Genomic DNA, 13,215 nt, shown 5'->3' with positions numbered 1-13,215 from the left:
GACAGTGACCCAAGCTGGGAATTGAACCTGGGTCTTTGGTGCTGTGAGGCAGCAGTGCTAACCCCGTGCCACCGCGCCGCCCCTAATTGGATGACACTACCAAATATTCAGCAAAGATACGATGGGCTGAATGGCTCGCTTCTGAGCTGGAAGTTCTAGATTCCAAAAATATTGGGTGCATAAGATTGGAGGCAGATATTGGGTGCCATGCACCCTGGACATTCTCTCTTCCACCTTCTTCCGTTGGGTAAAAGATACAGAGCTCCCTCAATACATACCCCTCCACACATCCTACCTGATATCCCTTTCCTTCCCCTCATGGAATGTCATTCGAGGCACCGAATGGATGTCCATCCATGAGTACCAGTTTCATGGGCCATCACTGGAGTTGAATTTTTTTAACCTCCAGTTCATCTCGGGGATGGACAATCCATCAATACTTTTCTTCGCTGTTTCCAGAAGGGACACATTTTCCAGCTAAGCTAAAATCCTAACTGGAGAATGTTACAACTGTCCAAAAGCATTGGTGAGGCCACATTTAAAGGGTCAAGAGCTTCAATTTTTTAGGTGTCCAGATCACCAACAACCTGTCCTGGTCCTCCCATGCCAATACTGTAGTTACGAAAACCCCACCAATTCCTCTACTTCTCAGAAGACTAAGGAAATTTGGCATGTCAGGCACGACTCTCACCAACATTTATAGATGCACCATAGAAAGCATTCTTTCTGGTTGTATCACAGCTTGGTATGGCTTCTGTTCTGCCCAAGACTGCAAGGAACTACAAAAGGTTGTGAATGTAGCCCAAGCCATCACGCAAACTAACCTCCCATCCATTGATTCTGTCTACACTTCCCACTGCCTTGTCAAAGCAGCCAGCATAATCCCGGACATTGTCTCTTCCACCTTTGCCCTTCGGAAAAAAGATGCAAAAGTTTGAGGTCATGAACCATTCTACTGAAGAACAGCTTCTTCTCTGCTGATGTCAAACTTTTGAATGGACTTATCTCGCATTAAGTTGATCTTTCTCTGCACCCCAGCTATGACTGTAACACTGCATTCTCTCTCATTTCCTTCTCTATGAATGGTATGCTTTGTATAGCACGCAAGAAACAATACTTTTCACTGTATGTTAATACATGTGACAAAATCAAATCAAATCAGATTTGGAGTACTGCGTGCAATTCTGGTCTGTCTGCTATAGGAAGGATGTTATTAAACTGGAAAGGGTGCAAAAAAGATTTACAAGTATGTTACTGGGACTGGAAGATTTGAATTATAAGGAGAGGCTGGATGGGTTGGGATTTTTTCCCTGGAGTGTAGGAGAGGATACACAAAAGTATGAGGTCACGTACCAACCAACTCAAGAACAGCATCTTCCCTGCTGCCTTCAGACTTTTGAATGGACTTACCTCGCACTAAGTTGACCTTTCTCTACACCCTAGCTATGACTGTAACACTACACTCTGCACTCTCTCCTTCTCTATGAACATTATGCTTTGTCTGTATAATGCGCAAGAAACAATACTTTTCACTGAACCCCAATACACGTGAATGGTCCCACGCACTGATCTTAAAATACTATCTGCATAAGCGTGCACAAAGATAAGGAAATACATAAAAATATTGCCTCACTGATGGACCAAGAAAATGGTATTGTGATTTTGTCAATGTGGCTTTCATGTAATGCCTGAGTCACCAGATACAGAATGAAATAAATGTCAAGTACGTCTGATAAACTCCTAGAGGAACATATTGTGTGGCAATAAACCCTTCAGACTGGGCATGGTGCCCATATCTGGTATTCTCACAGAACGTAGAACATGCCAGCTTGTCTCATTTAGAAGTTGATTGTCCTAATCATTGCCTTAATTGATGATTTCAGCCAACCCATTGGGACTTGCTCATGTAGGCTGACTCTGCGATTGGTGGGAAGCGGTGCTGAAGGTGGTGCCACCATCAAAAATGCCACACCCCCAACACCAACAGTGGCTGATCGGAACCTGGCTTTGGGAGCAGTGGGCACCCAACTCGCGGGCTTTGCCAAATCAAATCTCACGGAAGGTTAGTTTCTGTGTCTCTCACCTACAATCCCTGACAACATAGCAGAATGTGGAGATGTCGGCGTTGGACTGGTCTCCAACACCAGGTTAAACTCCAACAGCTTTATGTGGTAACAAAAGCCACTAGCTTTCGGAGCACTGCCCCTTCATCAGGGGTGACTCACCTGATGAAGGGGCAGCACTCCGAAAGCTCGTGCTACCAAATAAACCTGTTGGACTTTACCCTGGTGCTGTGAGTCTCCCTATTGAACGTAGCAGAAATCTCACTCATTTTCTTTTTATTCAGTTGTGGGACATGGGCGTTGCTGGCTGGCCAGCATTTATTGTCCATCCCTTGAAGGGCAGTTGAGACCACTTGCGCCAGGGATCCGGGTTCGATTCTGGTCTTGGGTCACTGTCTGTGTAGAGTCTGCACGTTCTCCCCCGTGTCTGTGTGGGTTTCCTCCGGGTGCTCCGGTTTCCTCCCACACTCCAAAGATGTGCAGGTTAGAGTGCGTTGGTCATGCTAAATTCTCCCTCAGTGTACCCGAACAGGCGTCGGAGTGTGGCGACTCAGATTTTCACAGCGACTTCATTGCAGTGTAAATGTAAGCTACTTGTGACACGAAAAACTTTACATTGCAGTGGCTCTGGAGTCACATGTAGGCCAGACCGGGTAAGGACGGCAGATTTCCTTCCCTAAAGGGACATTAGTGAATCAGTTGAGTTGCTCCAACAATTGACAATGGTTTCATGGTCATCAGTAGATTCTTAATTCCAGAGGGGTGCACTGTCGCTGTGACCAGGGGACCCAATCTGTGTGAATGGCTGGAAAATTCCACTCTATATTCCCATAAATTGTTGTCCGCTCACTTAACCTATCGATGTGCCTTTGCAGCCTCCTTACATCCTCTTCACAACTTACTGTCCCACCTGTCTTTGTTATATCAGCAGATTTAGGTCCCATTCACTCTGGCCCTGCATCCAAGGTTCGAGATCATTAAAGCCTCAGCATTAGGGAGAGCCATGATGTGGAGATGCTGGTGTTGGACAAGGGTAGACAAAGTCAGAAGTCACACAACACCAGATTAAAGTCCAACAGGTTTATTTGGAATCACGAGCTTTCAGAGTGCTGCCCCTTCATCAGGTGACTCACCTGTGCTCCGAAAGCTCATGATTCCAAATAAACCTGTTGGACTTTAACCTGGTGTTGTGAGACTTCTCATTTGAGAAAGAACTATGTAGACTTTTATATACGTTATATGCGTGTCTGTCAGGAAAAAGGTCTAGCTTCAAGTTTCATTTATACAGTTTAAATTTTATTTATTAGTGTCAGAAGTAAGGCTTACATTAACACCACAATGAAGTTACTGTGAAAATCCCCTAGTCACCAGTCTCTGGCGCCTGTTTGGGTACACTGAGGGAGAATTTAGCACGGCCAACGCACTTAACCAGCATGTCCTTCGGCCTGTGGGAGGAAACCCACGCAGACACGGGGAGAATGTGCAGCCTCCGCACAGACAGTGACTGAAGCTGGGAATCGAACCCGGGTCCCCTGAAGCTGTGAGGCAGCAGTGCTAACCACTGTGCCGCCAAACCTCTGGCGACAGGCGAGACACTTGCTCCCGGTTTGCAAACTTTGTTATGGGAAGAGGTGAATGTCTACCTTGTGCACCATGAGGTGTGGGAACAGCAAGCAACTTCCCCACCATCCAACCACTAAACCCCTTCATTTATCAACATTTATGTTGCCTATTCATGCTGATAACACTGTTACCTTTAAAGATGCCTTGGTGGTCATTACTTTGAGTGGTCAGAAAATGTCCTAATTGAAGGGGGTTACGCTGCTACTACTTCCCCTTGGAGAGGGAGGTTGGAGATGAGGCTTTCTCATTTGTAATAAGGCCTTGCTAATCACACACCCACATTGAAAGGAGACCTGTAGAGAAGCTCTCATTAAAAAGGCGTCCTTGTTGCAAAAATGTCTTGTTAAAGGTGAGACTGTCTTGTAAAAGCTGTTCCTATTTGTGAAACGCCGTTGTTAAAAGCAGTCTTGAAGGCGAGGCTCCCCGTGTCAACAACTAGAGAATCGACAAAGGATTTGCTTTAAGTCACAGGTCAGGAAAGCTATTAAAAAAAAAGAAAATCCCAACTTTGCTGGAGGAAGTTTAACCTCATGAGAATGTGTGATATAAAGTCACGAAAATAAAGAGTTTTATACAGGACTTAGAATAGGCATCAGCCCCCACAAACCCATCTTTTTTGCAGTTAATAACCTTACCTTGTCCAGATCACCAACAATCTGTCCTGGTCCCTCCCCACACTATAGTTAAGGAATCCCACCAATGCCTGTACTTCATCAGGAGGCTAAAGAAATTTGGCATGTCAGCTACAGCCCTCACCAACTTTTACAGCTGCACCATTGAGAGCATTCTTTCTGGTTGTATTGCAGCTTGGAATGGCTCCTGCTCTTCCCAAGACTGCAAGGAACTACAAGGAGTTGTGAATGTAGCCCAATCCATCTTGCAAACCAGCCTTGAAAAAGCAGCCAGCATAATTAAGTACCCCACGCATCCCGGGCATTCTCTCTTCCATCTTCTTCTATTGGGAAAAAGATACAGAAGTCTGACATCACATACCAATTTACTCAAGAACGGCTGTCAGAATTGCCATTCTTTCTGTAGGAAGTTTCTTAAAAATTAATTCACGAGACGTGGGCATCACTGGCTGGAGTTATTTCCCCATCCTTGTTGTCCTTGAACCAACTTTTATAGGTGCACCTTAGAAAGCATTCTTTCCGGTTGTTTCACAGCTTGGTATGGCTCCTGCTCTGCCCAAGACTGCAAGAAACTACAGAGGGCCATGAATGTGGCCCATTCCATCACGTAAACCAACCTCCCATCCATTGACTCTGTCTACACTTCCCGCTGCCTTGGAAAAGCTGCCAGCATCATTAAGGACCCTATGCACCCCGGACATTTTCTCTTTCACCTTCTTCCATCCAAAAAAGATACAAAAATCTGAAGTCACGTACCAACCGACTCAAGAACAGCTTCTTCCCTGCTGCCAAATTGGACCTACCTTATATTACCCTAGCTATGATTGTAACACTACGCTCTGCACCCTCTCCTTTCCTTCTCTATGAACGGTATGCTTTGTCTGTATAGGGCACAAGAAACAATTCTTTTCACTGTATAAATAATAAATCAAATCAAATGAAAACAAATCTTCCCCCTCAAACACCTGCTCATATTCCTCTCCCTCATCAACTGTTCCGATTGTGTTCAGGATGAAAAAATTCTTATCTTTCTTTTGTTATTACTTATGTGATCTTGCTGTGCATAAAATGGCGCCAGTAATTGCCAGCAACCTTTTAAAGTTTATTTATTAGTGTCACAAGTAGGCTTACATTAACACTGTAATGAAGTTACTGTGAAAATTCCCTAGTTGCCACACTCTGGCGCCTGTTCGGGTGCACGGAGGGAGAATTTATCATGGCCAATGCACCCTAACCAGTACGCCTTTCAGACTGTGGGAGGAAACCGGAGCACCCGGAGGAAACCCACGCATTCACGGGAAGAAGGTCTAGGCTCTGCACAGACAGAGGGCAGAATTTTACTGGCACATCCGCCCCAGGTTGGTACGATGCTGACCGAGGCCAATGGAGAATGCCGTTCTCCGAGCCTCACCTGCCCCTGGAATTCAGGCCTCCCAGTAATATTCCAACTGGTGACCACCCCCCCGCAAGCCAGGAATCGAACCCAGGTCCCTGATGCTGTCAGGCAGCAGTGCTAACCACAGTCCTGCCCTGCTGCGTTTCGAATTAATTTAACCATAGCTGCAGCACTTTGTTTTGTTTCTCTCTGGGAGACATGCTGTCCTCTTGCTTTGATGTTTCTGGAACCCAGCGAATAATTTGCCTGGATTGGTTTTTTTTGCCATTTGCCTTCACGATATTGAAGAGGCGAGTGGGAGGCGAGGCAGTGTGTTTGTTGGGAAGGCAGCAGGGTGGGTTGAGTTGGGTAATGGTGTGTGGGGTGGTTGGTGGGTAGGTCTAGGAGTGTGTATGGGGTGGTTGATGGTGGGGGTGGGTATGCGTAGGGGTGTGTGCGGGTGTGGGGTGGTTGGTTGGTGGGGGGTGGGTAGGTCTAGGAGTGTGTGTGGGGTGGTTGATGGTGGGGGTGGGTATGCGTAGGGGTGTGCGTGTGTGGGGTGGTTGGTGGGGGGGTGGATAGGTCTAGGTGTGTGTGTTGGGGTGGGGTGTGTGGGGTGTTTGGTGGGGGGGGTTGGGTATGTGTAGGGGTGTGTGCGGGGGTGGGTGTGTGGGATGGTTGGTGGTGGGGGTGGGTAGGTCTAGGAGTGTGCATGGGGGTAGGGTGAGTGGGGTGTTTGGTGGTGGGGGGTGTTGGGTATGTGTAGGGGTGTGTGCGGGGGTGGGTGTGTGGGATGGTTGGTGGTGGGGGTGGGTAGGTCTAGGAGTGTGCATGGGGGTAGGGTGAGTGGGGTGTTTGGTGGTGGGGGGTGTTGGGTATGTGTAGGGGTGTGTGCGGGAGTGGGTGTGTGGGGTGGTTGGTGGGGAAGGGTGGGTGGGTCTAGGAGTGTGCGTGGGGGGGTGGGGTGTGTGGGGTGGTTTGTGGGGAAGGGTGGGTAGGTCTAGGAGTGTGCGTTGGGGGTGGGGTGTGTGGGGTGTTTGGTGGTGGGGGAGTTGGGTAAGTGTAGGGGTGTGTCCGGGAGTGGGGTGGTTGGTGGGGAAGGGTGGGTAGGTCTGGGAGTGGGCGTGGGGGGGGTGGGTGTGTGTGGGATGGTTGGTGGGGAGGCATGGGTAGGTCTAGGAGTGGGGTGTGTGGAGTGTTTGTTGGTTGGTGGGGGGGTGGGTATGTGTAGGGATGTGTGCGGGAGTAGGTGTGTGGGGTGGTTGGTGGGGGAGGGTGGGTAGTTCTAGGAGTGTGCGTGGGGGGTGGGGTACGTGGGGTGGTTGGTGGTGGGGGTGGGTGATATTAAGGCGGGATGCTGATAGGTGGAGTATAACTGGAGCGAATGATTCGCAAACTGAAGGTTATAATTTTCATTATCTTTCTTTGTTTAGGCTCCCTGCTCAGCTTGATGACTCGGTTGCATTCGTTCCTTGAATACTCTTGGTTGTTTTGACAAAACGTCTACCAGTTTGGAGATGAAGAAAGCGCAGAAAGAGAAAAGAGACTCTCTTTGTCCTCCCTGTCATAAATGCTCGCTGTATCAATGCAGATCTGTCACATTACATGCTGAAAACAATGTGTTTACTTCACAGTAAGTAACATCCTCGCTCCAAAAACACCTCAGAACACTGCATCATGCTTCAGTTGATGACTCGCTCTTTAACCCCATGTTGGTTTGGAGACAGTATCTCGGTGAAAACCCAATGTGTGTTTTTTTTTTACAGAATCCCACAGTGCAGAAGAGACCCTTTGGCCCATCGAGTCTGCACCAGCCCTGAGTTGCCCACCTACTCCTATTTGCCAACACTTGGCCCACAGCCCTGGACATTTTGGCGTGCCACAGTGCTCATCCAGGTACTTTTTAAAGGTTGTGAGGCATCCCGCCTCCACCACTCTCCCAGGCAGCACATTCCAGACCCTCACCACCCCCTGGGGAAAAAAGCTTTTCCTCAAATCCTCCCCTAACTTCTCCCACCCCTCACTTTTAACTTGTATCCCCTCGTAACTGACCCTTCAACAAAAGGGAACAGGTGCTCCCTATCCACCCTGTCCATGCCCCTCACTCTTGAACACCTCAATCAGGTCGCCCGTCAGTCTTCTCTGCTCCAGAGAAAACAACCCAAGCCTATCCAACCTCTCTTCATAACTTCAATGTTCCATCCCAGGCAGCATCCTGGTGAATCTCCTCTGCACCCCCTCCAGTGCATTCATGTACTTCCTACAATGTGGCGAGCAGAACGGCGCACAGTACTCCAGCAGAGGTTTTAGACCTATAGCCGGAATTCTCTGACCATTCATGCCAGCGGGATTCTCCAGTCCCGCCAGCAATGCATCTCCTCCCGTGGGGTTCCCTCCAGCGTGTGTTGACATCAGTGACACTTTCCATTGATGGCGACAGGACCAGAGAATCCTGCCACTCACAAACAACGCGCCACAACCCACTGGTGGGAAATACGTGGCACGACGGCACAGTGGTTAGCATTGCTGCTTCATAGCGCCAGGGACCCGGGTTAGATTCCAGCCTTGGGTCACTGTCTGTGTGGAGTTTTGCACGTTCTCCCCCTGTCTGCGTGGGTTTCCTCAGGGTGCTCCGGTTTCCTCCCAAAGATGTGCGGGTTAAGTTGATTGGCTGTGCTAAATTGACCCTAGTGTCAGGGGATTAGCAGGGTGAATAGTTGGAGTTGTGGGAATTGGGCTTGGGTGTGATTGTGAATGATGCAGACTCGATGGGCCAAATGGCCTCCTTCTGCACTGTTGGGATTCTATGATTCTGTGATGATGATGACGATACTGCAGTGTGGGGCAAGAGTGGGACAATGGAGTTAAGTTTGGATTGATACAGGGCTATGGGGAGAGAGTGGGGCAGTGGGATTAGTTCGGGGATTGATACAGGGCTATGGGGAGAGAGTGGGGCAGTGGGATTAGTTTGGGGACTGATACAGGGCTATGGGGAGAGAGTGGGGCAGTGGGATTAGTTTGGGGATTGATACAGGGCTATGGGGAGAGAGTGGGGCAGTGGGATTAGTTTAGGGATTGATACAGGGCTATGGGGAGAGAGTGGGGCAGTGGGATTAGTTTGGGGATTGATACAGGGCTATGGGGAGAGAGTGGGGCAGTGGGATTAGTTTAGGGATTGATACAGGGCTATGGGGAGAGAGTGGGGCAGTGGGATTAGTTTGGGGATTGATACAGGCCTATGGGGCGAGAGTGGGGCAGTGGGATTAGTTTGGGGATTGATACAGGGCGATGGGGTGAGAGTGGGGCAGTGGTATTAATGTGGGACTGATACCAGGCCATGGGGAGAGAGTGGGGCAGTGGTATTAATGTGGGATTGATACCAGGCCATGGGGAGAGAGTGGGGCAGTGGTATTAATGTGGGATTGATACCAGGCCATGGGGAGAGAGTAGCCCTAATTGAACATTAATTTTTGCCTTTTTTTCCAAAGAGATCATGTCCACAGTTTATAATCTGTACTTGTTCATGGTGATTGTTATAAATTGTTTTACGGGTCACTCATAGGCATAGGTTGAAAGGAACTTGTTCTGGCTTCCTTGACTTTGCAAATGATATCTGATTTAATCAGATTTCTAGGAACTTTCAGTTCTGGAGATATGCCAAGATCTGCTTCAGGTAAACAGATAAATGATGTTGTTGAACCTTGTCACTTTTAACCATGTGAGTGCTGTTTGCAAAAGTGACACCTGTAGGTGGGTGAGTCGGGAAAAGCTGTCCCCCTGGTTGAAGGGTCAATCACGGGGTGGGGGGAGCGCAGGTTTAGGGCGAAGGGCAGGAGATTTGGGGGATTTGAGTAAAAAACTTCACTCAGAGGGTGGTGGGATTCTGGGATGCACTGTCTGGGAAGGTACGGAGACTGGATACCTTACAACCTTTAAAAAATATTTGGGTGTGTGTGTGAGTGTGTGTTTGAGAGTGTGTGTGTGTGAGTGAGTGTGTGTGTGTATGAGTGTTAGTGTGAATATGAGAGTGAGTGTGTGTGTGAGTGTGTTTATGTCTGTGTGAGTGTGAGCATGTGTGTGAGTGTGGGTGTGAGCATGTGTGTATGTGAGTATGAGAGTGAGTGTGACTGTGTGTTTGTGTGTGTGAGTGTATGAGCATGAGAGTGAGTGAGTGTGTGTGTGTGTGTGGGAGTATGTGAGTGTGTGTGAATGTGAGTGTGTGAGTGTGTGTTTCTGTGAGAGTGTGTGTGTGTACAAGTGAATGTGCGAGTGTGTGTGTTTGTGTGAGAATGTGTGTGTGTATAAGTGAGTGTGAGTGTATGCATATGTGTATGAGAGTGAGTGTGTGTGCGAGTGTGTGTGTGTGCGTGTATGAGTGAGTGTGTGTGAGTGTGAATGTGCGAGTGTGCGTGAATGTGAGCGTGTGAGTATGGAACATGAACCTTGCCTCATGTTACTGTATGTCTGAAACACAGGCGCTAAAATCAGTAAAAGCCCTGGTATTATAACTCTGGCATTTAAAATTCTTGATGTCCTCGATTAAGTTTCTGCTCTTTGCCACTCCAGTTACAATGATTTCAGTAATTCCTGGAATGAGAGGGGTGAATTTGGAGAAGGTTCATGCTCCAGTCGCCCAGGAACAGAGTAGCAGTTTGGTAGGCAGTGAGTAAGAAGGATTAATTCTAATATTGATGATGATAGCAACTCCAAATTCTCAAACCACCGTGCCGAGATTAGATTTAACCTTTTCTGGATTTTGCAAAATTCTTCAACACAGTGTGGGCAGAGCTGGCAAGGCCAGTTTCTGTTGTCCATCCCTCATTGCCCTTAAACTGAGTGACCCGTTAGGCCAGTTAAAGACTAGGTAAGTGTCAACCACATTGTTGTAGGTCTGGAGTTACATAGAATCACAGAATGGAAACATAGAATCCCTACAGTGCAGAAGAAGGCTATTCGGCTCATCAACATTGCACCAACTTTCTGACAGAGTATCTCACCCAGGCCTCATTCCCACAACCCCACATAATTACCCAGCTAATCCACCTAACCTTGGGACACTAAGGGGCTATTTTGCATGGCCAACCCACCAAACCTGTACATCTTTGGACACTAAGGAGCAATTTAGCATGGCCAATCCACCAGTCCTGCACATCATTGGACACTAAGTAGCAATTCAGCATGGCCAATCCACCTAACCGTGGGACACTAAGGGGCTATTTAGCATGGCCAATCCACCTAACCTGCACATAATTTGACACTAAAGGGCAATTTTGCATGGCCAATCCACCTTACCTGCCCATCTTTGGACACTGAGAGGCAACTTAGCATGGCCAATCCAACAAACCTGCACAACATTGGACACGAAGGGACAATTTAGCATGGCCAATCTACCTAACATGCACATCTTTGAACTGAGGGAGGAAACCAGAGCACCCAGCGGAAACTCAATGCAGCCACTGGGAGAACGTGCAGACTCCACACAGACACCCACCCAAGGCTGGAATCAAACCCGGATCCATGGTGCAGTGAGGCAGCAGTGCTAACCACTATTGCCATTGTACTGCCCATGATGTAGGTCAGACCAAGTAAGGACAGCGGATTTCCTTTCCCAAAAGACATTAGTGAACCAGATGGGTTTTTTTGCAACAATTAATGATAGTTTGATGATCATTGTTACTGAATAATTACACAATTACATCACTGTCAATTCCAAATTTATTAATTATTAGCCAAGTACAATAAATGCTGGACAGTCATTTATTGTAACTTAAAGTTTGCAAAACCGCGTGCACACAAAAGTAAATTTCAATTTATTAAAGTGTTTTAAGGAAATTCCAAATATGACTTCAATGTAATACCTTGAATATGACCAATCTTCCTCATCACAACATTGTTTCCTCTTTGTCATTTTAGATAACAGTGTTTGGTATAGTGTATAATATGTCAACTGTGTCGGTGTTACAGTCAATTATATTGTGGTGTCTAAAGGCAAATTAGTTGCACAATTTCCACCCACCCTTCATTCACCCATTTCCTCTGCAACAGCATCAAAAGGAAATAACATAACACGCAGTTCTTTACAGACTGAAAGAACAGGGATACACATTGCACCTGTTTCAGCCAAATAAAATAAGTGACAGTCATTCCCTGGTTCATTTCTCGGGGCAGCGCCTTGACCAATCAGACTCGAGCTACCTTATATTTCAATAAGTTCTTGACAATTAACTATCAGTCACCCATCAGCTGGTGCATTCTCCATGGCAATGGCTCTACCAATAAAAGTCCACTGCTAAACAATTAACACCCTCTTGTCATACAGTATAAAGTTGATGTTCCCCTCCCACATTGGTATTCTTGCTATTGTCCTGAGGAGCGCAGGACAAAAAAACTTTGACAAAAGGACTTTCTTTTAGCAATTCAAAATGACTTTCATTTATATAGCACCTTCCATAATCTCAGGATCTCCTGCAGCACTTCACAGCCAATTAAGAACTTTGTAGGAAAGACAGCGACAAATCTGGGTGCAGCAAGCTCCGTCAAACGGCAAGGTGATAAATGACCAGACCTTGAACTTTTGGTGTTGGTTGAGGGATGAATGTTGGCCAGGACACCAGGAAGATCTCTGTTGCTTTTCTTTGAAAGAATGGCCACCAGAGCTTTTGTGTGTCCATCCGAGTGGGCAGCCAGGTCCTCAAATTAACATCTCAATCCAAAGACAACATCTCCAATAGTGCAGTTCACCCTTAGGATTGTACTGGAGTGTCAGCCTTGATTTATCTGTTTAAGTTGTGAGTATTGACCACACAATCTGTGGCGACAGAACCTCTAAACCTGCAATCATTTTACAGTGAAACCTCAATTTTACGTGCCCCGCTTTGGCGCGAATTTGGATATAACACGATGAATCAATGGACCTCTTTCCGGGGAAGTGAAAAGTCTTTGGTTATTGCAATCTATTTCTAAAATGAAAATAATCTGCCTTAGAAAGAAATTGTGAACAGAAGCATTTGCTCCCTACTTGCCCAGTTCAGATAAAAGGGGTTCTCACTTAGAGAAAAAAACTACATTAGACAGTTGAGAAGTACTTCACAGTTAATGGACCATGAACGTGTTTGTGTAAAGAAGCATCCCCACTGCCTGTTTTAAATTAGCCTGGACCTGCCAATCAAAAGGTTTGTAAAAGTTAATGAAGTGTGTAGTGATTGTATAAACAAACAGAGCTCTGATGGACGCCGACATCGTCCATAACGTAACTATAGCATCCCATTTAGCGCGACCCTGCTTCTTTCACAATAACATTTTATGGACCCCAACCATCGCGTTATAATGAGATCGCACTGTACTTCCCCCTTAGTTGAGAATCATTGTGCCTCAAAAATACTGTGGTTACAAGAGCAGGTCAGAGGCTGGGAATCCTGCGGCGAGTAACTCACCTCCTGTCTCCCCGAAGCCTGTCCACCATCTATGAGGCACAAGTCAGGAGTGTGATGGAATACTCTCCACTTGTCTGGACGAGTCTTGC

This window comes from Carcharhinus amblyrhynchos, chromosome 35 (assembly GCF_965287045.1).
Source record: "Carcharhinus amblyrhynchos chromosome 35, sCarAmb.v2.hapA, whole genome shotgun sequence".
NCBI classification, from domain to species: Eukaryota; Metazoa; Chordata; class Chondrichthyes; order Carcharhiniformes; family Carcharhinidae; genus Carcharhinus; species Carcharhinus amblyrhynchos.
This window is presented reverse-complemented; position numbering follows the sequence as displayed.